This window comes from Rhineura floridana, chromosome 6 (assembly GCF_030035675.1).
Source record: "Rhineura floridana isolate rRhiFlo1 chromosome 6, rRhiFlo1.hap2, whole genome shotgun sequence".
Taxonomy (NCBI): domain Eukaryota; kingdom Metazoa; phylum Chordata; class Lepidosauria; order Squamata; family Rhineuridae; genus Rhineura; species Rhineura floridana.
This window is the reverse complement of record NC_084485.1, coordinates 119,726,507-119,753,571: the sequence shown is the minus strand read 5'-3', so window position 1 is coordinate 119,753,571 and position 27,065 is coordinate 119,726,507. Positions and strand designations below refer to the sequence as shown.

Below are 27,065 nucleotides of genomic sequence, written 5' to 3'. Positions count from 1 at the left end.
AACATCTGGAAGAGAACCTTGTGCAGGGTTCCTATCAAATAAAAATAGGAAAACATTCATGTATGGAAGTTTTTTCTGCCTCTACACAGACTTCTCTGGTTCTCTGTCAGAGACTTTAAAGTGTATGTCATGTTGGTTTTGCGCTGAGCACGTTTGCTCATCAGAAAGCTTAATGTATAAGATTGTTTTAAAAAGTGGTAAATATTTTGTCCAGGGACATCCCCACTATCAATGACTGCTTTTAAGTTGCTAGGATTTTTTTCTAGGAAATAACAAGCTTTATATTCTTAGGCCAAAAATGTGAAGCCTGCAGAGCTCGTCTCCAAACTTTCCATCATTTTATCTCTGCTGTTGAGTTGTCAAAGTGTCAAGTTTCCTCCTGTTTGGGGGCTGGAAGGGAGCTTTTAATCTTTTTTCTGTCTCCCAGCTGCTGCTAGTAGACAGCAAGTGAATTTACATAAATCTTGCAATTTGCAGATGACTGGGTTGTGGAAGGAGAATGAATCTCTGTTGTACCACTTTCTGTCCTGTTTTATGTAAATATCTGTTCTCTGAATAGATGTAGAATTAACCAATGTTTCTTGTAGTATTTGTAGTGATGGCCTGGATTCTTGACAATTTCAGTCCATGGCTGTGTATGCAAAATTAGGCATAATGTTAACTAGTCCTCGTGTATAAATACTATTGGCAGATTATAGTGATGACTTGTGATACATTCTTTTTGTTTATAAATCTACACTTTATACTATAGGATGGCTAAGGAACATCTCCTGTTGGTGTTTTCTGTGATGTCAGCTGTGGAAAATTATGCTGGCATCTTTATTCCCTTTAGAAATAAAAAATCCTTGTTGCTTACCACTTAAATGTAGACAGAGCTTCAGGAAAATTCAGATGTGGGCTGTTTTCATTGGTAGAAGTAAATTCTTGAAGTTAGTATATGGCGATTTATATTTGCATCTCAAAAAGCCATGTTATGTGTTACCTTATTAATGGATGCCCCTACCCTTTTGCCTGTATTTCTGGGAGAAAATGACAACGCTCCCTTTCAAAGGTTTGGAGATGGCACTTTCCTACCAGTCATCTTATCTTGTGCAAGTGGCAAGGGGAGATTCCCTGGCTTTTGTCATCTAGCCTTTAGCAGCAGCAGTGATGCGCTTGCTCTGGTGGCTCTTCCCTAAGCAAACAGATAAAGCTCCATTCTTCTCCTGCTCAGAAACTACTTCTCACAAGCTATTGGAAGGAGAGGAATCTACCTGGAGAACAGCTACTGCTAGAGTGAGCATGGGACACAACTGCTTTAGGTTAGGTGTTTGTCAGAGCTGTGGTGTCTGTCTAGTGCAGGACAAGGTAGGTGAATGCTGAAAGTGAATTCCAACTGCTGACACTTGTACTGGCCACTGATAGAAGTCACTGTGGTTACCCTTGGTTGGTTAGTGAGTCAATCTTTCATAAGCTCTAATTGAGAGTTAGTCTTTTACCATGGATAACTCTTGGTAATTTTTCATATTGAAGGATAGTATAAAAATGTGATAAAACTTCAGCAATTGGCCTGTAAACTGGAGAACTGTTTTGTTTGTTTATTTTTTTATTACATTTATATATCACCTTTTCTTCCAAGGAACTCCAGGTAATGTATATAGTTCTCTCCTCCCCATTTTATCCTTACAACAACCCTGTGAGATAGGTTAGACTAAGAGACAGTGATTCGTCTAAACTTGTATTAGTAGTGAGGATAAATAGCAGTGCTTCCCCCACCCCGATCCATTTTAGCCGGAGCTGAAATGATACTTACAAATACTATTAATTTCAAAATGCACATTTTGACTGCAAAATTTCATCTTTGAAATGGGTAAAATTGAAATGTGTTTGACTTGGGGGGAAAAAGTGAAATCAGTCCCTTGCTGGGGGACTCAGGAGATCTTTCTGAATTACTGAAGCCATTGTTTGGCTTCATGGTGCATTTTTTGTGACACTGTCAGACTATTATATGTAGGCCTGGTTTGGATGCCAAAGCAGAGAAACCTGCTGGTATGGCCTGCCCACTTTTGGTGGCAAGGTATACAGTGCAGCTTGATACCTTGCTTCATAGTGTATTGTTTTATGACAAAAGTAGGCAAATAGAAGTACTTCTGTGGCCTTGTGGCAGAAAATGCCACTGCCTGTGTTTCTTGAGGTACTTTGTCATTGTACAGTGTGAGTGGAGCAATGACCATAGTTTGGTACAAATAAAATGTGCTACCTAGAGCCTTGAAGGTGGAGGATTATTGTTTTAAATAAACCTTGCTAATCTCTGCCCCAGCCTCAGTTTCTTTTCCCAGAAGTAGCAAGGGATGCTGCCTGTATTAGACTCTTCATCAAAGACATAGATACATAGAGGGGGTGATATCCATTGCTAGTCACAGTTGATCCACTGAAATCAATGAATTTTAGTTGGGTATTGCCCAAAGAAATTATTTTTCTGTTACGAAAAATGTAAGCTTTCGTTTCTGCTTGAAATGTTTTGTAAGAGGTGTTTCGATTCTTTTACCAAAGTGATTAGAGTAGGCTATCCAACAATTTACTGACATAGTCAAGTTACCTTTTTCTTGTGAGAGAAACACAGAATTCTGTACCAAGTGTAAGTTACATAAATTATATACCTGGGAGAAAATACATTTTTCTCAAGCTGGGAAGAGACTTTTGATACCAAATGACTCAATGCATTTCTTGGGATAGAGAAATTCTTATGCTCCCCCTCCTTTATTCCACTTCGTAGCATTCTGTAAGGGTTTTGTGTTATGAGGCACTACTGTACATATGATAAGAATGTGTTTATCTGCAAGTTGATAATTTGGAAGGGAGAAAGGAGCAATTATAAATCCTTACATGACAGCAGAAAGAGATGCAGGCTCTGATTATCTTGATAAGTAATGTGGGTTAATAACTGATAGATTATATTTTAAATTTTGAGGTGTGGTTAAAGTTGTCCTTGAGGGTAGTATTTTACATTCTGACGTTTGGAACAAACTCTTGACATCTATCTTTAGAATAATTATATAATTATTGAAAACGTCTGGGCAGTGAACTGTCAGGAATTGTGATACAAGGTGATACATGAAAAAATAAATTAGGATTTATTTAACCAGATATTTGTAAGGGATATGTAAAGTTAAACTGTAGAAAATTTAGTACAATTAATACAATGTAGTACAATTTGGAAGGGGGTAAATATCAAAGTGGGACAAAAATTAATACAGAATAAGCACTGGTGATAGAATCTATTGGAGACCCAATAGTATCTAAAAGAGAGTGGCTTTGGAAAATGAAATAAGAATATTTTGTAGTAATTTTTTCAGTGGCCCAAGTTGGTAATTGAATCCAGAGAAGTTGGATTTTAATACGTAGAACAAAGTAAAGTTATAGAAATGGCTTTCTCCTACTATAGTTAACACATTAATTAAATCTTTGTCTTTTACTGATTTTGTAATGCGTTACAAGCTTGTCTCTTATTTCAGATTCTCAGGTCTGCTTTCCATTGGCTTTTCTGTCTTCTAGTTTGGTCATATTTCTCCACTTTCTTCTCTTGCCTGGTTTTCATTTTTATATTGCATACATTTTAATTTCTGACACTAATGTAAAGTGCTTTTCTCATCTCTTCTATCACCTTGTTCTTCACATTCCCTCCATTCTGCTGCCACCTTTCTACCCAAGGTTTTTTCTTCTTTCTCTCTTGTCTTTTTGTACTGCTGTGTTCCATTGGAATGCCCTGCCTCCCAACATACAGACATCTCCTTCTGTCTCTATATTTTCAAGAGCTGCTGCTGATCCGCATCATTTCTCCTAGAGTTTTTCTCCCTGATCCTTCTCCTCCTCCTCCATTCTCTTTCTTTTCTCTAATTTCTGTTGCTCTTAGATAGTGACTCTGTAGGCTAGGTGTACCTGGTTTGTTTCTTTATATCCAATGCACCTTCTTGTAGTATTGTACAATTAATATTATTAATAATCTTTTTATTACAGCACCTTGGAGTGTTCAAAGCACTCAAAGATACATTACCTCGTGTTTTGGAGAGAATTATATCTTGTGTTACTTCATTGGTACTAATAAACTCCGGGGTTTTGTGCTGTTCTTGGGTACTTATTGGCGTATTTACTGTGCATATAGGACAGTGAAAGGGATAACAAAACAGGTATGCTACAGACTTGTATAAAGTGCTGTTTATCACAGCCCCTACAATTGTGCCAGACTTGGACGTGCTTCAAGTACTTCCAGAAGCATGAAACGTCTTCTGATGTGAGGCCTCAATCTTGCAAATATGCTAGGATTTGTAGGGATCCTAAAGACTTTGATTGAGCTGTTATAACATGCCAGAACACTTTGGAGGAAAACTTGCACTGGTTAGATATTGATGGTGGGATGATCTTTGGAGAAGCAGGAAGACCTGGACTAGAAGAAGCTTTTCCATGGATTTTTTCAGGTTTCCTTTTGTAAGCCTGGTTTTATATTGTATTGCGTACTTTGGTGGTAGTGTTGGTATTGTACCTCCAATAGGGTAAATAAATAGTTACTTTCAAGTTTCTTAGTTTATTAGAAGAAAGGACAATGATTTCCTTTTCAAATTAAAATGGTCGCATTCTGCAATAGAGTGTAGCTGAAATGCAGATGAAAGTTGTGTTAGGCAGCAATCTTCTTTGGTATAAGCTATAGAAAAATAGAAAAGAGCATAAGTTAATCATTGCCACCTTCAGGTTTAAAGAGAGAGTGCAGTAAGAAATGCAGAATCGTCAGTGTTTGATACAAAAAGAAAATGGCTACCAGAAATCAGTGCTGGTACGGCAACATGGCTTGCTGTAATTTTTTATGTTCAACTTCTTTCTGATGGTTTTGTTGTAAATACTGAAATAATCTGAAAAGAATTTCATGTTAATCAGTGTGGTATATTTGATTTTTGTAATAAAAATGACATTCCCCTGCTCTTATAAATCTCTGATTCACATTCATTAATAAAAATGGAGTGTGAGGAATTAACTATATCTGAAATATGTCAGATATCCGTGCTTGATCCATTGTTCCAAAACAAGGGCTAAATTCTGATCTGTTGGTCAAATGTAAGCATCTTGGGAACGTCATAAAGTTTTTGTAAACTATGCAAATTTATTTCAAATGCTTAGAAAATGGTAATTGTGAAAATGAAGCTTTTCTACATTACTATAATCATTGCAGTATTCTTTTCCTTACTTGCTAATGGCATAATGCACCCTTTAGAGCCTTCCCCTCCACACCAGCCCTGGAATATTTTCCATTGCTTTATTTTTCCATAGGAAAAAAATCCAATTTCTAAAAATTAATTTTTTTAATGAAATACATTGGTAACTGTGAATGGATGTCAATACAATATTAGGCAAGCTTGGTAGGTTCCAAATTGCAATGTTTTTCTAGAAATTATCCCTGGGAATTGTGTGAGAAAGTACATATATGTTTTACTGATTTGTAATCGGGTTGGATATACAAAATAATCCAAACAAAGTTATGAACCCATCAGATTGGCTGTGCAGATCAAATCATAACCAAAGTTAAAATTTATTTCATCTCTGACGGCAAGTGAAAGCGAAATTGATACAAAAATTGTGGTTAATATTTGTTACACTTTCAGCAAACATTCTGAAAAGCACTTTGACGTTCCTAGGGTCATTCTCTAGGGCCTGTCCCCAGGTTGTCATTACAAGGTCAGTTCCAGTGTAGGCTGGTGGGGTGCCTATGAGGTCACGCAGGTGGAGCCTGTGAGGTTGCTCATTGTAAGGTCACCATCCTCCCTTGCAAAAAAAAAAGTAAACACTTAAGCACTACAGTTATACAAATACATAGCACCAAAAAGTATCTTACCTTGATACATCATTCATCAAGCATACATCATTCACCAAGATAAAATTATAGCGGTTACCCAACAGTCTTGCCTTTAGCACTCCACTAGCATGTGGCATGGGTAGGATTACTCTAAATGGAACATTACAGGCTGGCAAGATTTTCAAGGGGCTACAACTGGTTTAACCAGCTGATGCTCAATAAAAAACAGTTCCTGACAGTGAAGGTCTACATTTATATTAATAATGATAATTGTTATGCCCCCTGGCCCTGTAGCCGTGGTAGGCCTGGTAGGAGGGGAACTATTTCTGGGGATGGCGGAGCATAGCATCCCTCTACTGCTGTGCTGGATAAAGTCAAAAGTCAATCCAGTCCAGCATTTTGCTTCCCACAATGGAAACTAGATTGAAGTCCATCAGCAGGGTTTGATGTCAATAATACTTTTCTGTTTGCTTCCTTCAACATATTCAGAGGTAGACTGCCCCTAAACTGGAAAAGGAAAGGTATCTGTCAGTTTATTGCTGTATGGAACCTCCAGCTTCAGAGGCAGTCTTCTTCTGAATATGTTGAAGTTAGGGGAGAATATGCTGAAGTGTGGTGAGAGGGAGCTGCTTAAAGGGTTTTTTTGTAGTGTGTGTGTTTTGAGGCAAAAGTGCTTTCTATTGTTAAGCAGAAAGGGTTTTTGGCCTTGACACACACTTGACACACGTGCACACACATACAAATCTCTCCAAGCAGCCCCCCTCACTAAAATTCTCTCCACCCCAGGAACACCAAGCAATGAATGCGCGTGTGCGCACACACACCTCTTTAAGCAGCCTCTTCATTTGCATTTCGACAAGAAGCCTCCAGAATGCTGTCTTCCCTTCACCCAACAAAGCAGTTGCCAGTGATCACACATACACCCCTACTCTCTCTGCCTCCCCTTACAGCCCCCAGACCTCAAGAAAACTAAGAAGGAAGGAAGGCAAGCGCTTCCCCAAATCAGTGCAAGCAAACAACCTCTCTCTCAGATCTCAACTTAGCCAAGGAGAAAAGATGTGCTGCTGCTGTGTAAATTCAGTAGCCATCGTTCTCTCAATTGCCACATTGAAACAAGGGTTTACCTCCTAATCCAAGGAAACCTGAGCTGTCTCAGTCAGTTCCTCTCCTTTCCTCATACACACAAAATAAGTAAAATCAATAGCTCCTGCCACACCCAATTTTTTAGCTTGACTGCTGGTGAGTGTTGAAAGTGAGGGAAGGGAATTACGCAGGGCGCAGACCCACAACAGGAAGAATGCATGGTCCTGATTGGCTGAGGGGGGCATTCAGAGGCCCACAGCGCTCTGTTAGCTACTAAAACAAAAGGAGAGAGTGAAAATGAATGAGCATTCTGCTCTCCCTAATTAAGCCTTCTGTAACCATGCTTGCTTTTTTTAACTGTTTCCGTCCCAGGAGACAGAGGGTAAGTACATTTAGGAAGCCTCTCAAGTCAGTAGAAATGTATTAATATCGCTGTGGATGTTGGAGAAAGAGTGGCCTATGGCTTTGGAGGTCTTTTTGGGTTCAAAATCTTGGGAGGGCACCGCCCCACTTTGCAGCCTACACTGGTCAGTCTCTCATCTTTAAGGTATTCACTGCCACCACCTACTGACAGAGCAGCAGGACTCTCCTTCTATAAAATTACCCGTGTGCCCTCTGTACTGTAGGTATTGCTCATGTAACCTTTGCACTATACATGTGGGTTGAGGCATATTTTAGTTTAGAATCCACCCAGATTAGGAACATTCCTCTAGTTTTCTGATTTAACATAACTGCCTTAACACTCCAGCAGGTTTTCTTATATTCATGTCTCCAAGTTTCCCCAACTCTCCCCTAACTTTACCTCATGCTACCCAGCCCCGTCATTTCCTGCCACTCCCTGTCAGTCATTCCTTTTAGCTCCACCCAACACTCAATCCCTCCATTTTCAATCAACCTTTTCCTTGGACATCTGTAGCAGAAACTAGCAAGTTTCTGTCCCATGGCCAGATTCAAACTTGGCCAACCTGGGGTTCACATTCTGATTGTGGGTTGGGCCAGTGGAAACTGCGTAGGGCCAAACATTTTACTTACATTTATTCTTGGGGGGAAATGTATGTAAAATACATAAAATGTATATAAAATAAGTAACATTTTAAGTCTAATCTTAGGAAAGTTGTGGAAAGTGGCAGAATGATCACCATGGATGACAGGTGGCATCAAATGGCACTACATGACTGGTGGGTGGGCAAAGTTTTCTAGAAGTGGTCTTGTGGGCCATTTAGAGGTACCTGGTGGGCCAAATGAGGCTTGCAGATTGGAGGTTCTCTGTTGCTACACTAAACTGTGGTTTAGCATTGCATAGCAATGAGGCTAGTGTCTGGCTGAGTTACCGAAATCATCCTGTGGTAGATTTTTTTTTCAGTGAAAGCCAAGGGAAAACAGTGCTGCTTTAATGGGCATAGTGAGATGAGTGACAAACTATACTGCATGCTCTTTCCCTCCCCATGTGAGTCTGTAGCAGGGGTAACCAACATGGTGGCTTGCATATGTTGTGGAGTACAACTCCCATAATCCCTGACCATGGGATGTACTGCCTGGGGCTGATGGGAGTTGTAGTTAACAACATATGCAGGGCACCGTAATGGCTGTCCCTGATCTGTAGCTTCAGTCTATATCTTCTTGTTGTAGGAATTCTGTGCCAAGTAGGATTATTGCTAATTCATGGAATAAAGCTTTGAAAGGATTTTCATTCTGTTACGGCCACAAATATCATGATTGGGGAGGTGTTTCTTTTTGTGTTTTTTGCATTCTGGATTTTTTTTTCAGCCTAGGATTTGAGTGACTACAATCCTGTCTATAGTAATAGATTTCAATTTCAAGAAAACTTCTGGAGTACTTCTGTTTGTAAAGAAACTTGTCTGTACATGTAGGGTTGAAGACTGGTAGGTACTCAGGATATTTAAATATTGTCTTAATTACCACATTTCTCTTTAAAACGTAGCTATTGGAGACCTTGGGAGGAAAACTATGTATATGGAGGTTCTCATTAATGGGGCAAACAAATGCTTAGGCAGAAGTATGAACAAAATATCATATGTGGTGTTTTGTTATTAGTGAGAATGGATTACTGCCTTTTACAGCTTGGCTCCCACTTATTATACTCTTGATTGTTTATTATAAATTGGTTTTAAGACAACTTTATTGAAGTCTTTTATTTACTGTTTTTAGGTTTGTATTGGATCCAGGGTTGCAGCTTGAAGGGGAATAAACATAGGTAAGTAGTAAAAACGTCTACAGGTTTGTAGCTCAGTTGGAATAATAACCTGTAACAGTTATTCATAATCAAGTGTGTCATGTGTGACTGTAATTGCTTTTCTCCTGTATGATATTTTACTGTAAGTGTACAAGTTCCTATTTTTTCATAAACAATCCACAGTGAAGAAATCAAAATGCATGAAGTCTTCAAAAAAGCAAATGCCTTTGCATATGTTCATGTCCCTCTTCCTCAGGAAATTCATTGTGGATGGCAATTTCCACTTGAATGACATGGACATAGCTTGGAATGAAAAAATGATTTTTTTGTAGACATGGCCAGGTTGGCATGTATCTGTAGAAACAGTTTCCAAAGTGGTTGCTGGCCATCTTCAAGCACCTATCTCATGAACTATGGCACCTACTTCCTTAAAATTTATGTCATGCTGGGGTGTTTCAGCAACTACTAATATGGTAAAATAATAAAAATAATTATAATAGGATAATGTCAATAATAGCCAAAATACCGTATATTCCGGCGTATAAGACGACTTTTTAACCCAGGAAAATCTTCACAAAAGTTGGGGGTCGTCTTATACGCCGGGTGTCGTCTTATACGCCGGAATATAGTACCGTATTTCTCCTGCTTGCAGCCTGGCCCGGCGTCCCCTCCCCTGAGGGGAATCCCCATTGCTCCTCCGTCCCCGCCATCTCCTGCGCGGCCTCCTCCGCCGCAAAATGGCGGCCGGGGCGGGGAGCAGCAGCAGCAGCCTCCCCGCGTCCTTCTCCTCCGTGGCGGCCTCGCCTGCGCCGCCTCCCGCCGCCGCTGCTGCTCCTCCGCCCGCGGCTGCTCAGGCGAGCGACGGGGCCGCGGCGGCGGTGGCTGCTCCTCCTCGGGCGGCCAACGGCGGGCCGCTTTCGTTGTTCTCGCCGCCGCAGGCCGCGCCGGCGCCTCCGCTGACACACAACCACCGGGCGGCAGCAGCAGCAGCAGCAGCCTCCCCGCGTCCTTCTCCTCCGTGGCGGCCTCGCCTGCGCCGCCTCCCGCCGCTGCTGCTGCTCCTCCGCCCGCGGCTGCTCAGGCGAGCGACGGGGCCGCGGCCACGGCGGCTGCTCCTCCTCGGGCGGCCAACGGCGGGCCGCTTTCGCTGCTCTTGCCGCCGCAGGCCGCGCCGGCACCTCCGCTGACGCACAACCACCGGGCGGCGGCAGCAGCAGTGGGAGGCGGCGGAGGCGGGAACCCGCTGCCGACAGCTGCCCCTGCGGCCTCCTCCTCGGCGCCCTCCACCGCCGCCGCTGCCTCCGGCCTGCTGGCGCCGCGGGAGCTGGCCTACAACTGGCAGGCGACGAAGCCGACGGTGCAGGAGCGCTTCGCCTTCCTCTTCAAGAACGAGGTGCTCAGCGACATCCACTTCTTGGTGGGCAAAGGTCGGTGCGGGCTATGGGGCGAGGGGGCGCTGGCCACGCAGGGAAGAAAGGGGAGAGGGACGCTGGCTTTTTAAACGGGGATCAGGGTCTTTCTTGCGGCTGGGGGCAGGTTGCTATGGGGGCAAGCGGGTTGAAGAGTTGTGGCTGTGGTTGGGGGGCTGTTATTCCGGCGTATAAGATGACTTTTTAACCCAGGAAAATCTTCTCAAAAGTTGGGGGTCGTCTTATACGCCCAGTCGTCTTATACGCCGGAATATACGGTATGTAGAAAAGAATCAGAAGTTGAGGGTGTGCCCCCAGAATAATCTTTGGGCTGACACTGAGTTATCCTAACCTTCAGAAGAATGTCCTGTATGAGATGGCATTTAAATACATTGGGCTCAGTGCTTTGTTTCCACATGGGACACTGTCAAGCATTGCACCTGCATACCACCAATAGCGGAAATATGCAGATGAGAATAAGGAATTGGGGATTTGCAACCCAAAATAGGGCCTTCTCTATGTTGGCATGCTGCTAATGGAACTCTCTCAGAAGCTGACTTTATTTTCTAGTTTCTAGTATATTTTATACTTTCAGTGTATAACTTCCTATATGTAAACCACCCTGGAATCATTTATGATTAAGGGCAGACTATAAATCAATAACTACCGTATATTCCGGCGTATAAGACGACTTTTTAACCCAGGAAAATCTTCACAAAAGTTGGGGGTCGTCTTATACGCCGGGTGTCGTCTTATACGCTGGAATATAGTACCGTATTTCTCCTGCTTGCAGCCTGGCCCGGCGTCCCCTCCCCTGAGGGGAATCCCCATTGCTCCTCCGTCCCCGCCATCTCCTGCGCGGCCTCCTCCGCCGCAAAATGGCGGCCGGGGCGGGGAGCAGCAGCAGCAGCCTCCCCGCGTCCTTCTCCTCCGTGGCGGCCTCGCCTGCGCCGCCTCCCGCCGCCGCTGCTGCTCCTCCGCCCGCGGCCGCTCAGGCGAGCGACGGGGCCGGCTGCTCCTCCTCGGGCGGCCAACGGCGGGCCGCTTTCGTTGTTCTCGCCGCCGCAGGCCGCGCCGGCGCCTCCGCTGACGCACAACCACCGGGCAGCAGCAGCAGCAGCCTCCCCGCGTCCTTCTCCTCCGTGGTGGCCTCGCCTGCGCCGCCTCCCGCCGCTGCTGCTGCTGCTCCTGCGCGCGCGGCTGCTCAGGCGAGCGACGGGGCCGCGGCGGCGGTGGCTGCTCCTCCTCGGGCGGCCAACGGCGGGCCGCTTTCGCTGCTCTTGCCGCCGCAGGCCGCGCCGGCGCCTCCGCTGACGCACAACCAGCGGGCGGCAGCAGCAGCGGGAGGCGGCGGAGGCGGGAACCCGCTGCCGACAGCTGCCCCTGCGGCCTCCTCCTCGGCGCCCTCCACCGCCGCCGCTGCCTCCGGCCTGCTGGCGCCGCGGGAGCCGGCCTACAACTGGCAGGCGACGAAGCCGACGGTGCAGGAGCGCTTCGCCTTCCTCTTCAAGAATGAGGTGCTCAGCGACATCCACTTCTTGGTGGGCAAAGGTCGGTGCGGGCTATGGGGCGAGGGGGCGCTGGCCACGCAGGGAAGAAAGGGGAGAGGGACGCTGGCTTTTTAAACGGGGATCAGGGTCTTTCTTGCGGCTGAGGGCAGGTTGCTATGGGGGCAAGCGGGTTGAAGAGTTGTGGCTGTGGTTGGGGGGCTGTTATTCCGGCATATAAGATGACTTTTTAACCCAGGAAAATCTTCTCAAAAGTTGGGGGTCGTCTTATACGCCCAGTCGTCTTATACGCCGGAATATACGGTAATAAGAAGCTTTGGGCCAACACAACTGATGTACCTGCTGACTCCAGGATAGTGGCATCTGCAACATGGCAATAAATTGTGTCTAATCCAGCACTTAGGTTTGGCACAGGACACTGACAAGCATGGCACCCTCATGCCAATAATAGTCCAAATATAGTGAAAGCTCCTTATACAGTAGGACCCTGCTTTTCGGTGTTCCGCTAATACGGCAGTGTTCAATTAGAGTAAGGCCCCGCTCATACAGCGCTTGTTACGCTTTTACGGCGTTTTTCAGGCGTCGGGTGCCATTCTATTGAATGAGTTCCACTTTTTGGTGGGTTTTGCTTTTAGGCAGGGGTCTGGAACGTAACCTGCCGTATGAGTGGGGCCTACTGTAACACGGTTTGCTGTACTGCGGATTTGGATATATACCGTGGGTATGACATTCTCGAATACAATACTATATACAGTACTGCAATTTTTGTTATAATGTGGGACCCATAGCACTGGTGCATCCTTTGTCCCCTGACCCACACGTTATAATGAGCTTCCACTTACGTAGAAAATAATAAAACTGCGGTCTGCACCTCACAATAAGCTTTGGTCTACCCCAAATTATGTGTGTATGAAGCAAGATCTGAGATGGTATTGAATCTTTTGTGGCTCAATACTTTAAGACACTCTTAAAGGTGTTATGCATTCCAATAATCAACCATGCCTACTGTGTGGCGGTGAAGACGACCTACTTCTTTGCCACCATCACATCCTTAAGTAGCTGTCCAGTGGAGCTTTTGCGTACTGTCGGGTCTGTTGACATCAACTGCAAGAAATTGAGTTTTAGACCCTTTGAAGGCCCACTATGAATTGTTTGCAAGACACTTTGAGGGTAAAGTTGCTCACCTCCGTAGCAGTTTAGATGCCCTATCCACATTTAGTGTAGTCCCCAGTGAGGTGTCCAGTGCAATGTTTGTTGCAACTTCTTGGGATCGGTTTCAGTTGATGCGGCCTGATGTGGACAAGGTGCTTGTGATGATGCGGCCAGCAATGTACCCTCTCCATCCTTGCCCTTCTTGGTTCATTAAACTTTGCTGAGGGGGTTTGACTAAGTGGATCCAGGGTGTGGTCAATGCTTTGTTGTGGGAGGGAGTGGTTTCAGCCACCCTGAAAGAGACGGTGATCTGACTGCTGAAAATGCCCACCCTGGACTCACTGGTTTGTGACAACTACCATCCGGTTGCAAAAAACCCCTTTTTAGGGAAGGTGATCAAGAGGTTTGTGGTGCAGCAATTGCAAGTATTCTTTGATGAAACATTATCTTGACCCATTCCAATCTTGGTTCAGGCCTGGTTATGTGACTGAATTGGCCTTGGTCACTCTGATGGATAACCTTCATTGGGATGACAGGGGGAGTGCAACCCTGTTACTCTTACTTGAGCTCTCTGTGGCTTTTGATACTATTGACGTGGCATCCTTCTGAGCCAACTTGGTGAGATGGGTATTAGAGGCACTGTTTTATACTGATTCTGATCGTACCTCCAGAGTCAACAGCATTGGGCGATTGTCTTTCAGCCCCCTGGCAGTTGTGCTATGGGATGTAGCAGGGTACCATTTTGTCCCCCGTGCTGTTTAATAGATATATGAAGCCCTTGGGAGCAGTCATCAGGAACTTTTGGGCAAGATGTCGGCAATTTGCTGATGATACCCAGCTCTCTTTCTTTGTAACATCTGAGTGGGGATAGGCTGTGCAAGCCCTGGACCGGTGCTTGGACTCGGTGGTGGGCTGGATGAGGGCCAGTAAACTGAGTTTGAATTCTAGTAAGGTGGAGGTGCTGTGGGTTGGTGGTTCCCGAGGTCAGATAATTGGTCATTTGCCTGCTTTAAGGTTGTACTTCCTCTGAAAGAGCAGGTTCGTAGTCTGGAGGTGCTCCTGCATCCATGTTTGTTGCTAGAGGCCCAATGACCTCCATGGCTAAGACAGCTGCGGCTATTTCTGGACTGGGATAGCCTGACCACTGTTTTCCATGCATTGGTAAACTCTAGGTTTCATTAATATGCATTCCATGTGGGGCCGCCCTTGAGGTTGGTCTGGAAGCTGCAGCTGATGAAAAATGCAGCGGTGCGACTGGTCACTGGGGCAGGGTATCACCAACATGTCACCCCACTGCTGAAAGAATTGCACTGGCTGCCCATTAGTTACCGGGCTAAGTTCATGGTTCTGCTTTTGGTGTACAAAGCCCTATACAGCTTTGGACCAGAATACCTGAAAGATCATCGTACCCCTTATATACACAGTCGATCACTATATTGTGCAGGTGAGGGCCTGCTGCTGATACCATCTTATCAGGAGGTACGTTCCGCACAACATAGGAAGCGGATCTTTAGTGTAGTGGCACCTACCCTTTGGAATTTTCCTCCCCTTAAATATTAGACAGGCACCATCTCTGTTATCTTTTCGGCGCCTACTGAAGATTTTACTCTTTCAACAAACCTTTTAAGTAGAGACCGTATCCCAGTCTGTGTCTGTGTTAAAATTGCTTTTTAAAATGTTTTTAATGCTTTTCCAAAAAGATCTTTTTAAAGATGTTTTGTTTTAATATATTTTAATGTCTGTTTTTATGATGTTTTAGAGTGTTTTTGTGTTTTTATTTGCCACCCTGGGCTTCTACTGGGAGGAAGGGAGGGATATAATAATAATAATAATAATAATAATAATAATAGCTAAAATATGTAAAAATGAATAAATACTGGGGTGTGCGCGCTCCTGTAATGGCATCTCTTAATAGCAGCCCCCTTTTTATAAAACTATTCCCCCCAAAAAAGAATTATGTTGGGCTGCAGTTAGGCAGAATGAACCTTCTGCCACGCTGTAGCTGTGCAGTTGTATGATCAAGTTTCTAAGCCGTATTTTCAAGGTCCCTCCCTTCCTTCCAGCCTAGCCCCAAGGAATATAAACAGAGAGGGAGCCTTTGGACTTGTGTTCCCAAAGCTCAGATCACCAATTATTATAGAACCCTGTCAATTGTCATTAGGACACAAAAAAACAGCTTACATACTGGGAAAGGTTTTAGTGAGAAATTCTGGAGAATTACCTTTCAAAACCCATGATGCCAAATGTCAAAATATAAAGAATTTTATTAGGGAAAAAGAGAAAAAATAAAATAAAATGCAAAATCTTTGTGTTTCTTGTCCCTCAGCCCCCACCTTGTAAATAAAATCAATCAAGTCAGTCTAACTTTGGTAATTACTGATTGAGCAGTCTTGAGTTTCAGGGCATGTGCAATGTTCTCTGCAGATGAGAAGTTCTGATAGAACACCTGTGGATTCCTAATCAGATGTTTTGAGAAACGTACTCTCCTTGCATGTTTATAGAAGTGGCTGCTCAGTATAGATGGATTGTTTAGCCCAGTGGCAAAAGGAACACTGTCTCTGATGACAGTAGTCTCTGTGGTCAACTACAAAATTAGTAAGAGGCTATTTCCACTTCTGTAATGACTCTGGACAAGCTGCATAGTCCCAAGGAGCCCAGTTGCCCCCAGCTGGCAGTTGTGGACAAGGAAAGGGCTGGCTTGTGCAGCGGTGGCAAGCTGAGCAGGCCCTAGCCAGCTGGGGAGGACTAGCCTCAGAGGGAGGCAATGGAAAACCCCCTCTGAATACCGCTTACCATGAAAACCTTATTCATAGGGTAGCCATAAGTCTGGATCAATGTGAAGGCAGTCCATTTCCATTTCAGTGACTCTGGACTTAGATTTCAAAAGGCCTGGTGAAGTTCAGACCAGTCAAACAGCTGTTTAGAAAGGCTTAACTGGAAGATGTGTATTTAGAGATAGTACAGTAAATTTCTGTCTATTCAAGGGTAACCGTAAGGGGGAAATAATCCCAGATGATCTAGGTGGTATGTAGCTGAGCTGCATTGGAATATGGGAATTAATCGTAACTCCAAATTACGACTTGGGAGACCTACAGATCTAGGAGAGTAACCTCTATGAGATGACACAGAGTCAAGTCCAGCTTTGTGTTGGGTGCAGTCTACTGACAAGTCATTGTGTAAGCAACACTTGGGAGCAGATCTGGAGAAGGTGAGGGGGTGCAATGCAAGGAGAAGTAGGGGTAGTTCCATTGTGCAAGTGGCAGTTCCGTGCAATTACTTAATTGGATTCAATCCCATGGGTCCAAACCATTAATTGCCAAAATAGGTATAAACCTATTCCTCAAGGTGCGGCTGTATGATTTGGGATGACCTAAGCATTACTGTGGGAACGCAAACCCCAACTTTCTTATTCATTTTTGTCCAATATCTTGTCTAAAATTGGCTTGGGCCCACACATTGGTCAGCGTTTTGCATTTGAGCAGTGTAGTGGATCAGATTTATTTTTATTTATTTATTTAATTTAATTTATATACCGCCCTAAGCCAAAAAGGCTCTCTGGGCGGTGTACATAGAGGATAAACAAGAAAATATATGAATAGAACAAATATAAGAAAATCAAAAAGCAAAACAAACAAAGAACAGAAACCAAACAACATCAGAACATACCAGCAATGAAACACTGTTTTAAAATACACTACAAAACAATTTCTTTAAAAAGAATATTTAAAATTTTTAAAATGCCTGGGAGTATAAAAAGGTTTTCACCTGGCGCCGAAAAGATAGCAGCGTCGGCGCCAGGCGTACCTCATCGGGGAGACTATTCCACAATTCGGGGGCCACCACCGAAAAGGCCCTGGATCTAGTCACCGCCCTCCGAGCTTCTCGATGTGATGGCACTCGGAGGAGGGCCTTAGAAGTCGAGCGCAGTGTACGGGTAGTTTCGTATTGGGAGAGGCGTTCCACCAGGTATTGCGGTCCCATGCCGTGTAGGGCTTTATAGGTCAAAACCAGCACTTTGAATTTAGCCCGGAAACAAATAGGAAGCCAGTGCAGACGGGCCAGAACAGGTGTTATATGAGCAGACCGTCTGGTCCGCGTCAATAGTCTGGCCACTGCATTCTGGACTAACTGTAGTTTCCGAACTATCTTCAAGGGCAGCCCAACGTAGAGCGCATTGCAGTAGTCCAACCTAGAAGTTACCAGAGCGTGAACAACTGAGGCGACGTCATCACTGTCCAGATAGGGACGTAGCTGGGCTACCAATCAAAGATGGTAGAAAGCGTTCCATGCCACCGAGGCCACCTGGGCCTCGAGAGACAAGGAAGGATCGAAAAGAACTCCCAAGCTACGAACCTGTTCCTTCAAGGGGAGTGTAACCCCATCAAGAACAGGATGAACATCCTCCATCTGGGCAGTGAAGGCACTCACCAGCAGCGTCTCGGTCTTGTCTGGATTGAGCTTCAGTTTATTAGCCCCCATCCAGTCCACTATCGCGGTCAGGCAACGGTTTAGTACGTTAACAGCCTCACCTGAAGAGGATGAAAAGGAGAAATAGAGCTGCGTGTCATCAGCATACTGATGACAACGCACCCCAAAACTCCTGATGACCGTACCCAGCGGCTTCATGTAGATGTTGAAAAGCATGGGGGACAGTACCGATCCCTGCGGGACTCCACAATGGAGAGTCCAGGGTGTCAAGCAGTGTTCCCCAAGCACTACCTTCTGGTGACGACCCACCAAGTAGGAGTGGAGCCACTGCCAAGCAGTACCCCCGACTCCCAACTCCGTGAGTCTCCCCAGAAGGATACCATGGTCGATGGTATCAAAAGCAGCTGAGAGATCAAGGAGAATCAACAGAGTCACACTCCCCCTGTCCCTCTCCCGACAGAGGTCATCATACAGGGCAACCAAGGCTGTTTCGGTGCCAAAACCGGGCCTAAAACCGGATTGAAATGGATCAAGATAATCAGTGTCATTCAAGAGCCCCTGGAGTTGGCCGGCAACCACCCGTTCCAGGACCTTGCCCAGGAACGGAACATTCGCCACAGGTCTATAGTTGTTCAGGTTATCTGGGTCCAAGGAGGGTTTCTTCAGGAGTGGTCTCACCACCGCCTCTTTTAGGCAGTCAGGGACCACTCCCTCTCTTAAAGAGGCATTTATTACCTCCTTGGCCCAGTCGGCGGTTCCGGACCTGCTAGCTTTCACCAGCCAAGAGGGGCAAGGGTCCAGAACAGACGTGGTCGCCCGCACCAGTCCAAGGATCTTGTCAACATCCTCAAGCTGCACCGACTGGAACTCATCCAATAAATGGGGACAAGACCGTGCTCTGGATGCTTCATTAGGACCAACTGCTATAATATTGGAGTCTAAGTCCCGACGAATGCAAGCGATCTTATCTTGAAAATGCCTGGCAAATTCATCACAGCGGGCTACAGATGAATCTATAATGTCCCGAGGGCCAGAATGTAAAAGCCCTCGTACAATTTTAAAAAGCTCCGCTCATAGTGACACTTCCTTGGACATTTTGGTACATCATTTTTGAAAAAATACTATTTTGTATTTTTTTTAAATTTTGGCTTAATTTTTTTAAACAGTTTTGGCTTTTATTGGCATGAGGGTGCTATGCTTGATAGTGTTCTCTGTCCAAGTGAAACGTTGGACCAGGTGCGATTCAATACCATCTTGTAGGGGTCACTGTCTTGGAGATGTGGGTCTATCATTTGTGGTGTCCCATGGCTTATTTTGGGGTGTACAACTCCATTATTCTTTTCTACATATTTAGACTATTGGCATTATATAATAATACGTTACGTTACATTGGCTATTATTAAAACATCCTTGAATTACAATAGGGCCCCGCTTCTTGGCGGCCCGATTCTCAGCGTTCCACTAATACGGCACCAGCGGGGCGATCAGCTGGAAGGGGGGCTGGAGCTCCCCGCTCTCCAGCTGATCTGGCTGGAGGAGGGGAAGATCAGCTGTAGTGCACTACAGTTGATCTCCTCCTCCTTGGGGCGATCAGACTCCCGCACTCCAGCTGATTGCGCCGGAGGAGGGGAAGATCAGCTGTAGCGTGCAGCTGATCTTCTCCTCCTCTGGCGCGATCAGCAGGTTAGGTTCCACACCCCGCACTACAGCTGATCTGCTTTTTGGCAGTTTTTGCTTTTCGGCGGGGGTCTGGAACCTAACCTGCCGTATGAGTGGGGCCCTACTGTATAGCATGACCAAAATTCTATGGAAGTGCCATAGTTCATGAGTAAGGTGCTGCAGGAGGATGCCTGTAGCCGCAGAAGAATGGTGTAAAATGTGGCAGCCAGACTGGTGATAGCTGACAACATGTGGCACCATTGTTAAAACATCTGCACTGGCTGCCCATCAACTACCGAGTGAGGTTCAAGGTCCTTGTATATATTTACAAAGCTCTGGGGACCAGTGTATCTTAGGGACCACTTGAGCCCTTATATGCTTGATCACTGAGATCATCTGCAGGAATGGTGCTGGTTGTTCCCCGAGTTGATGAGGTTTGTTTAACATCGACATGAAATTGAGCCTTCAGTGTATTGGCTCAGTTCTCGGGAATGCTTTGCTAACAGAGATTCAGCAGGCGCAATATGTTTTAACCTTTAAATGCCTGCTGAAAACCTTTCAGTTCTATCAGGCTTATGCCGGCAATTAAGATGTCTTTTTGCAGTAGGTGACCTTTATTATTACTGTATTTTCAAATTGTTTTATTGTGCTGGTGTTATTTGTTGTAATCACCTTTGATGTTTTTAATGAATAGCAATATACACATATGTTTATAAATACATATGAATTGCCGCCCTGGGCTCCTGCTGGGAGAAAGGGTGGGATATAAATCAAACAAACAGTAAATGGACGGATGGACAGATGGCATTCCAAATAGGGTTGATTTGATTTAAATCAAATTGATTTAATTTGCTTCTCTGAAGGACTCGATTTTGATGATTTAAATCACAGTTTAAATCACTAGTGAGGAAGATTCTATTTAATCATCATTTTAAGAGAGGTGCATTATTGTTTAGTACAATCTAAATATATATTCTGAATTGTTTTTAGATTAATTTTCATCAAAAATAGATGATAATTTGGTCATTTTAGTACTAAAGCAGAATGGACTTGTGAAGTTATTCAGGTGATGAACCTGCTCCAACTGTTCAATTAATCATGATATTTTTGTCATGATGTGCCAGAATCACCACCACCAAACAGGGTTTTAAACTGTACTAATAATATTTATTTTTCTGATTAGTTTTCTTCTTCAACAAACAACATTAACAAAACATGCACATGGATGTTTGAATTGATAACTATTTCAATTTTTAGATAAATAAAATAAATGTTAGTCAATTTCAACCAAGTCAGCATGAGAAACTTAAAATATTGTGTGGCACAGTTAACATAGTCGTCGTTATCTTCACCTTGTCTTCCTTGTTCATTCTCTGGAATAGATATATAAGCTTTCGTGCTTTTTTAGTTCCCAACTTATTTCTCAGTTTAGAATGAATTAGTCCAAAGGAAGAAAAAAAATCTCTACACCTGTAGAAGAGGCTACTACTGTTAAGAGCTGGTTTACCACTTCAGTAGTCTTGTTCAGATCTCCTCTGTGTCCCCAAATTCTTTATTCATTGACCTTCTCTATCTTTGCACTTAGAGAGAGTATGAGCGAGAGAGCGAGTGTATACTTCATGTACACCACCTGCAGAATAGAACTGATCAGGTTATTTCCCATCTCCATAAACTACTGTTAACATATTCATAGAGTATAATTAGAAGTTGTATAATTAGTACTCATGATACTATCTTTGACCTAGGCTCTTTTTTAACTAACTGTTTTAAGAAAAGTTTGAAATCTGATTAAGAAAAGTAAAAATCTGATTTAAATTAAATAATTCAATTTAAAAAAACACATTGATTTTTGTCAACCCTGATTCCAAACTGTCTTCCATGTCATTCAAGTGGAAATTGTTATCTATAACGACCTTTGTATGGAACTCTACTACAGAGAAAGGACTATTATATTCCATCTAAATAGAACTGTTTGGAAGATAACTTGCTCCACGTTAACTTATTTATGTAGGTTCTTAATACTTCAAGTGTAGCTTCATATTACACCAACTTTGCAGGCAAGTGTAAAACACTTCACCAGCCTGCAATGTACCTCTATGTTGTTGTAGTTTGAACTATGCACTTGGTCAGCTACTTACCTGGAAGGAATTTCTTTCCCTATGTGGATGGTGAGCTTTGAATAGTTTGAGTTGTGCAAGGCATGGCTTAGCATGTTCTTTCATTGCTGGACAGCTAGTATCCTGAAAAAGACTGTTCTGTCTTAAGAGCTGGCTCCAGTTGGAACATAATGTAGCTCTCTAGAAAAAAAGCATCCTGAATGATCTGGCTGTGTTTTCGGTGATAAGGAAAGAAAAGGCTTGGCAGCAAGAATTCCTTTTGTAAGACATTCTGGGCAGAGGCAAAGATAAGGAGAGTATAGGAAATAAGGGATGGCAGAGCAGAGGGAAAAGCAATGCAGAATTAGGTCATATGTGGTGACATTGGCTATGCAAGCAAGGCTGGATGTTTGATTTGGGGCTAAGTGAAATGCTTAAGGCAGTAGTTCTCAAGCACTGGACCACTTGAAAATTGTTGGGGGTCTCAGCAGACCACTTTTTAAACATTTTTGTTCTACACATCAAAGCATATATATACCTCGGGTGTGGGGAACCTTTGACTCTCCAGATGTTGCTGAGCTACAGCTCACATCAGCCCCAGAAAGCATGGTCAATGGTCAGGGATAATAGGAGTTAGTTCAGCAACTTCTGGAGGGCCAGAGGTTCCCCACTCCTGATATAACACATAATAAAAGCAATGAAGTCCAGGGCCAAGTGCAGATATTCTCTGCTGTTCTTTCCACACACCACCTGAATTGAGCCTGCAGACCACCAGTGGTTCCTGGACCACAGTTCGAGAACCTCTGATTTGTGGGAACTTAATTAGGAAAGAGTCCATTAGGATTGCATGGGTATGAAGGAAGTTCTGTGGGGCTTGGCTCATCATGGATCTATTTGGAGCATCTTGGATAGGGGTGGCAAAAAGGAGATAGAACAGGCATATGTATTCTAACTGCGCTGTCTGTGTGTGCTTGATATTTTACCTTATTTTTTAAAATATTTCTACCACATAGAGACCTTAAGGCGGTTACTATTTAAAAATATCCTACAACAGAGCAATAAATTAAAATTGAAGTAAGACAGCCAAAAACACAGATGACAAAAACATAAGTAGCATTATATTTCTTGATCAAGCACCACTTTGAATCAGGGAAAAAAAAAAACTTTAATTGAGGCTTAAATGCTAAGAGAGTGGGAGGCATGGTAAGCAGATTATTTATATGTGGTGTATTAGTCTTTCTTCATATACTGGATCCATATCATTTTCTTTGCAGACTGTTCATGTGTATTGGGTTCAAGTGGGTCTACTTGAAGCCCAGGATATGTGTGTGGCCTGCTGAGCTTTCTCAGTAATTGAATCTCAGTACCCAAGAACTGTACATGATATGGATGATGAGGGAGGTTAATATTGTAGAACATTTGGACACATGTATGAGTGGCACAGAACAAGTTTCAACAAATGTAGATTTTATTGCAAAATATTAGTACATAACTATTGTCTTGCTGGATCTACCTGCTAAATCACACTGGGGATCCATCTAGTTGAACATCCTATTTCCAATGGCAGCCAGCCAACCAGATTATGAACAGTTTTTCAGGGCACAATTGCATACCAAGGCGGTATACAAAATTCCATAAAGTATATCTGCTTTTCCAAAGCTCAAGGTGGAATACACTATTAAAATAACACAAGATAAAATAATAAACAAAATGGCAAAATGGTGATAAAAACAGTTTGGAAATGGCTAAATGAACAAAACGTTGCAGATTTTTATTTTTAAAGTTCTGTAGCCTTAAAAAGCCTTATAAGGGAGGTAGAAGGTAGACTGAAATGTACTAGTAGATCTCTGGGAGTAGATCAGCAAGGATTTCACACTCCCAATTGTCTCCACAATTGCCAATCAAAATGCCCCCTGACCAATTAAATTATACTGCTGGAATGAAAGAAAAGGAGCGGGGGGGGGGAGGCAGGGGTGAACAAGAGTGGTTTTTTATGTGAAGGACTGTGGGTTCAGCTTCTGGAGCTTAAAACAAATTCCTGGACTCAGAATTCTTAAATTCTAAGTGCATGCCTGTTGTACCTGGCTCTGTTTGGTAGACCTTGGAATTCTAACAGAAAACAAAGTAGTTCCTGACTTGAAGCCTGACTTCCCTGCATAACTGCCAGAGATGAGCTCATCCAGATACCTTTGGGAAGTCTGTAATCATGCTATAAAAGCAACAGCTTTTAATTTTTAAAAAAATGTCTAGCATCTGGTATTCATACATACTGCCTATGAACATGGGAGGTTCCACTTCGCTGTTGACTAACTATCCTTGCAATTTGTCTAATCCTTTTTTTAAGCTATCTAAGCTACTGCCCATCACACATCCTGTAGCAGTGAATTCCATATGTTTTACTGTGTTTTGTGAAATAGCTCTTCATCTCCTCTATTTTGAATCTACTGTCAATCAATTTTATTTGGTATCCCTCACTTCTTGGGTTATGAGGGAGAAAAATCTTTTTCTGCATCGTTAATCATTTTATAAACTTCTTTGTTCATACCATTCCTAATGTTATAAAATCTATCATGTCTCCCTTTAGTCTTTTTCTAAAATGAAAAGTCTCAAATACATTTGTTTTTCTCCTAGCCTTGTGACTGTTTTAGCTGTTTTAGTACTTTTTAATGTAATGTTATCCTTTTTGAGATGACCAACCAGAACAGTACACAGCAACACAACTGTGGCTGCACTATAAATATAAGCAGACATTATGATATTGACTTATTTCCAATTCTTTATTCATTCCCAAAGTCTACCTCTTGTTACTGCACACTGAGTTGATGTTCACCCCCCAAAGATAGGTTACCATTCAGTATTTGAAGATGATGACGATGACATGCCTGGGGAGGGCAGCTGTGAGAGAACTAGAAAAGGTCCTCAAATGCAAAGATGTATCACTAAACGCTAAAGTCAGGATCATTCAGACCATGATATTTCCTATCTATGTATGGATGTGAAAGTTGGACACAGTGAAAAAAGCGGATAAGAGAAAAATCAACTCATTTGAAATGTGGTGTTGGAGGAGAGCTTTGCAGATACCATGGACTGTGAAAAAGACAAATCATTGGGTGTTAGAACAAATTAAACCAGAACTGTCACTAGAAGCTAAAATGATGAAACGGAGGTTATCATAGTTTGGACATCTCATGAGAAGACATGATTCATTAGAAAAGATAACAATGCTGGGAAAAACAGAAGGGAGTAGAAAAAGAGGAAGGCCAAACAAGAGATGGATTGATTCCATAAAGGAAGCCACAGACCTGAACTTACAAGATCTGAACAGGGTGGTTTATAACAGATGCTCTTGGAGGTCGCTGATTCATAGCGTCACCATAAGTCGTAGTCTACTTGGAGGCACATAACAACAACAACTTCTTCTGGAAGGAGCTCAGGGCAGCAAGCACATCAGTAAAACAATTCAGCAACAAAAACATCCTATAGTTTAGGCTTGGAGGACATGGTTTAAAGATGTTTCCTGGAAGGGACTTCACTAGAATCCATGCTGACTTTCTGCCTTGTTTCAGGGAGGCAGAGTTTGCTGTTGAACTCTGTAGAGCTTCACAAAACAGAAGAATAACGCAAGGGAGAATCAAACTGTTGAAGAATTGAAAGATAAACAATGGAAAGGAGAGCACAGCAATATGGCCTCTTCATCCCCTCAGTGCTCCCTCTAAATCAGCTCAGATAGGATGGGTTGAGGAGTGACCTTCTTAGGTGCTCCAATAATGCTTTCAAGTGTTATCTCTCTTACCCATAGCTGTTATCCAGCAATATCCATGGGGGAAGAGCTGATACACTCATTGCTGAGGAGTGTTTTATTGGAAAATGTATCTAGCATCTCCAGCTCAGCGTTTTTTCCTTAGTGTGAGGAGCCTCCTTCCCAAAGTCTCTCCTCCCCTGCTGAGGCACAGGAAGAGCCAAGAAACATTAAAGGGGTGGTGAGAGATTCTGCACCCTGATTTTATTAGGTGTCTTAAAGCCACATTTGACCATAGACTCTTGAAGACTAGCTTTCATGGCATTCATTTCCTGCTATCTTTCTTGCAGATGTAACTCAAGCGGGGATTGGGAGAGATGTTGTGGCTGAAGCAGTCACTCGTTTTGCCTAGGAGTCATTATGCGGAGTGAGAGAGACGTACTTCTTCCTTTTCCTGCAGCAGGGATAGAACCAGCTATTATGGTCTCCACATTGCAGAAGTGCTTGGGGTCTCCTGCCCATTGTTTTTCTCACTGTCCAGGTGGCATAGGATGGATCCCTCCAGTTGCTTCCTATGTGTGGAGGAACTTTCTCAAGACACCACCCTAATCCAACCTTAAATAAAAGGCCAAACACATACACTGGGTTCATCTGTCTTCATCTGTCTTCAATATAAGGAAGTTTATTTCATCCTCTTCTACACCCCCACCCCCAAGGGCTTCTCAGTTCTGTCCAGAGAGTCCTCTTCTGTATCTCCTGCTACATGCAGGGTGTTAGAGGGAGGGAGGAGAAGGATCTTGGGATGGAGTGGAATGCAGCCACAAGATAATACTTTTTTCCTCAGAACAGTTCCAAAAATTGTGTGATAAAGCTATTGTTATACAAGTGTATCTGCCACTGAGGGTACCATGCCTTCATCTGACAAACACATCAGTTCAGTGGGTGTGAACTTATTTTTTCCTTCTACCCCAATAGCAAAACACTCTTCCTTTTCCAGCATCCTTCAAATCTATAGTGGGATTTGAAGAGCCTGCCAGATGTAAGCTTGTTCCTCACTCTTTGAAAATATTTTACTGTCTTCCAGAAGATGCATCTAACCTGAAGATTTCAAAAGTTGATCATTTTTCTCATTGCATTGACTGGACAGCAATACCTTTCCCTTTTCTTGGTATCTGCTGTGGCAGGCTTTATCAGTTCTGAGGCTGCATCTCTAGATGTTTCTTGGTTTTCGCAGGGGTAAAATTGACTTCAAAAGCCACAAAATAAAAACATTTAAAATTTCACTAAAGTGAAACATCACATGGAAATTCTCACCTTGTCATGGTTGAGGTCTACCTGGAATATGGAGTTGTTGAAGACTGACACAAAAGTTTTTTGAAATGTTTAGTGCTATTGGAATCTGTTTAACCCCATTTGTTGGCAGAGGGTTTTTATTTATTTATTGCATTTAAATCCCACCTTTTCTTCAAGGAGCTCAAGGTAGCGTACATGGTTCTCCCTCTCCTCATTTAATCCACACAACAACCTTGTGAGGTAGGTTAGGCTTAGAGGCAATGATTGGCCCAAGGTCATCCAGTGAGCTTTGTGACTGAGTAGAATTTGAACCCTGGTCTCCCTGGTCATAGTCCAATGCTCTAACTCTCTACACTAGTGATCATTACCACATTATCCCTGTTCATGCATTACTAGCATGTTGGGCATTCACAGTTTCAAGCTGGAGAGGAACTACTCATTTTTCTTTTGCCAGCTCTGCCCTCTGACCATGTGTTGAGTTGTCTGCAAGGAAACCCCTACGTGTGAACAGCTGCTCATGTGTAGGAAATCCATGTGATTGGGATCACTATGCTATCTGGTGTCCTGAATGCATGAGCTCCTGTGGAGCTGATTGTGCATAGAGGTTCTTCTGCATGCAGTTGTAAATGTGTGGTTGGTGGGGGAATGGCAAGAAACATGGCTACGGTCTAGCTTGAAACCAC

General features: G+C 43.4%; 1 protein-coding gene across 14 annotated transcripts in view; it reads left to right on the top strand.

Annotated features, from left to right (window-relative positions):
• Positions 1-27,065, top strand: part of ZNF644 (zinc finger protein 644) — a 112,889-nt gene that overhangs the window by 5,046 nt on the left and 80,778 nt on the right. For 12 of the 14 annotated variants that reach the window (XM_061633629.1, XM_061633623.1, XM_061633627.1 and 9 more), the window contains one exon: positions 9,074-9,119. The exons of the other annotated variants lie outside the window; for them this stretch is intronic. The gene's annotated coding sequence lies outside the window, so the exon portion shown is untranslated. The remainder of the gene's footprint in view (positions 1-9,073; positions 9,120-27,065) is intronic. 14 annotated transcript variants of the gene reach the window in all.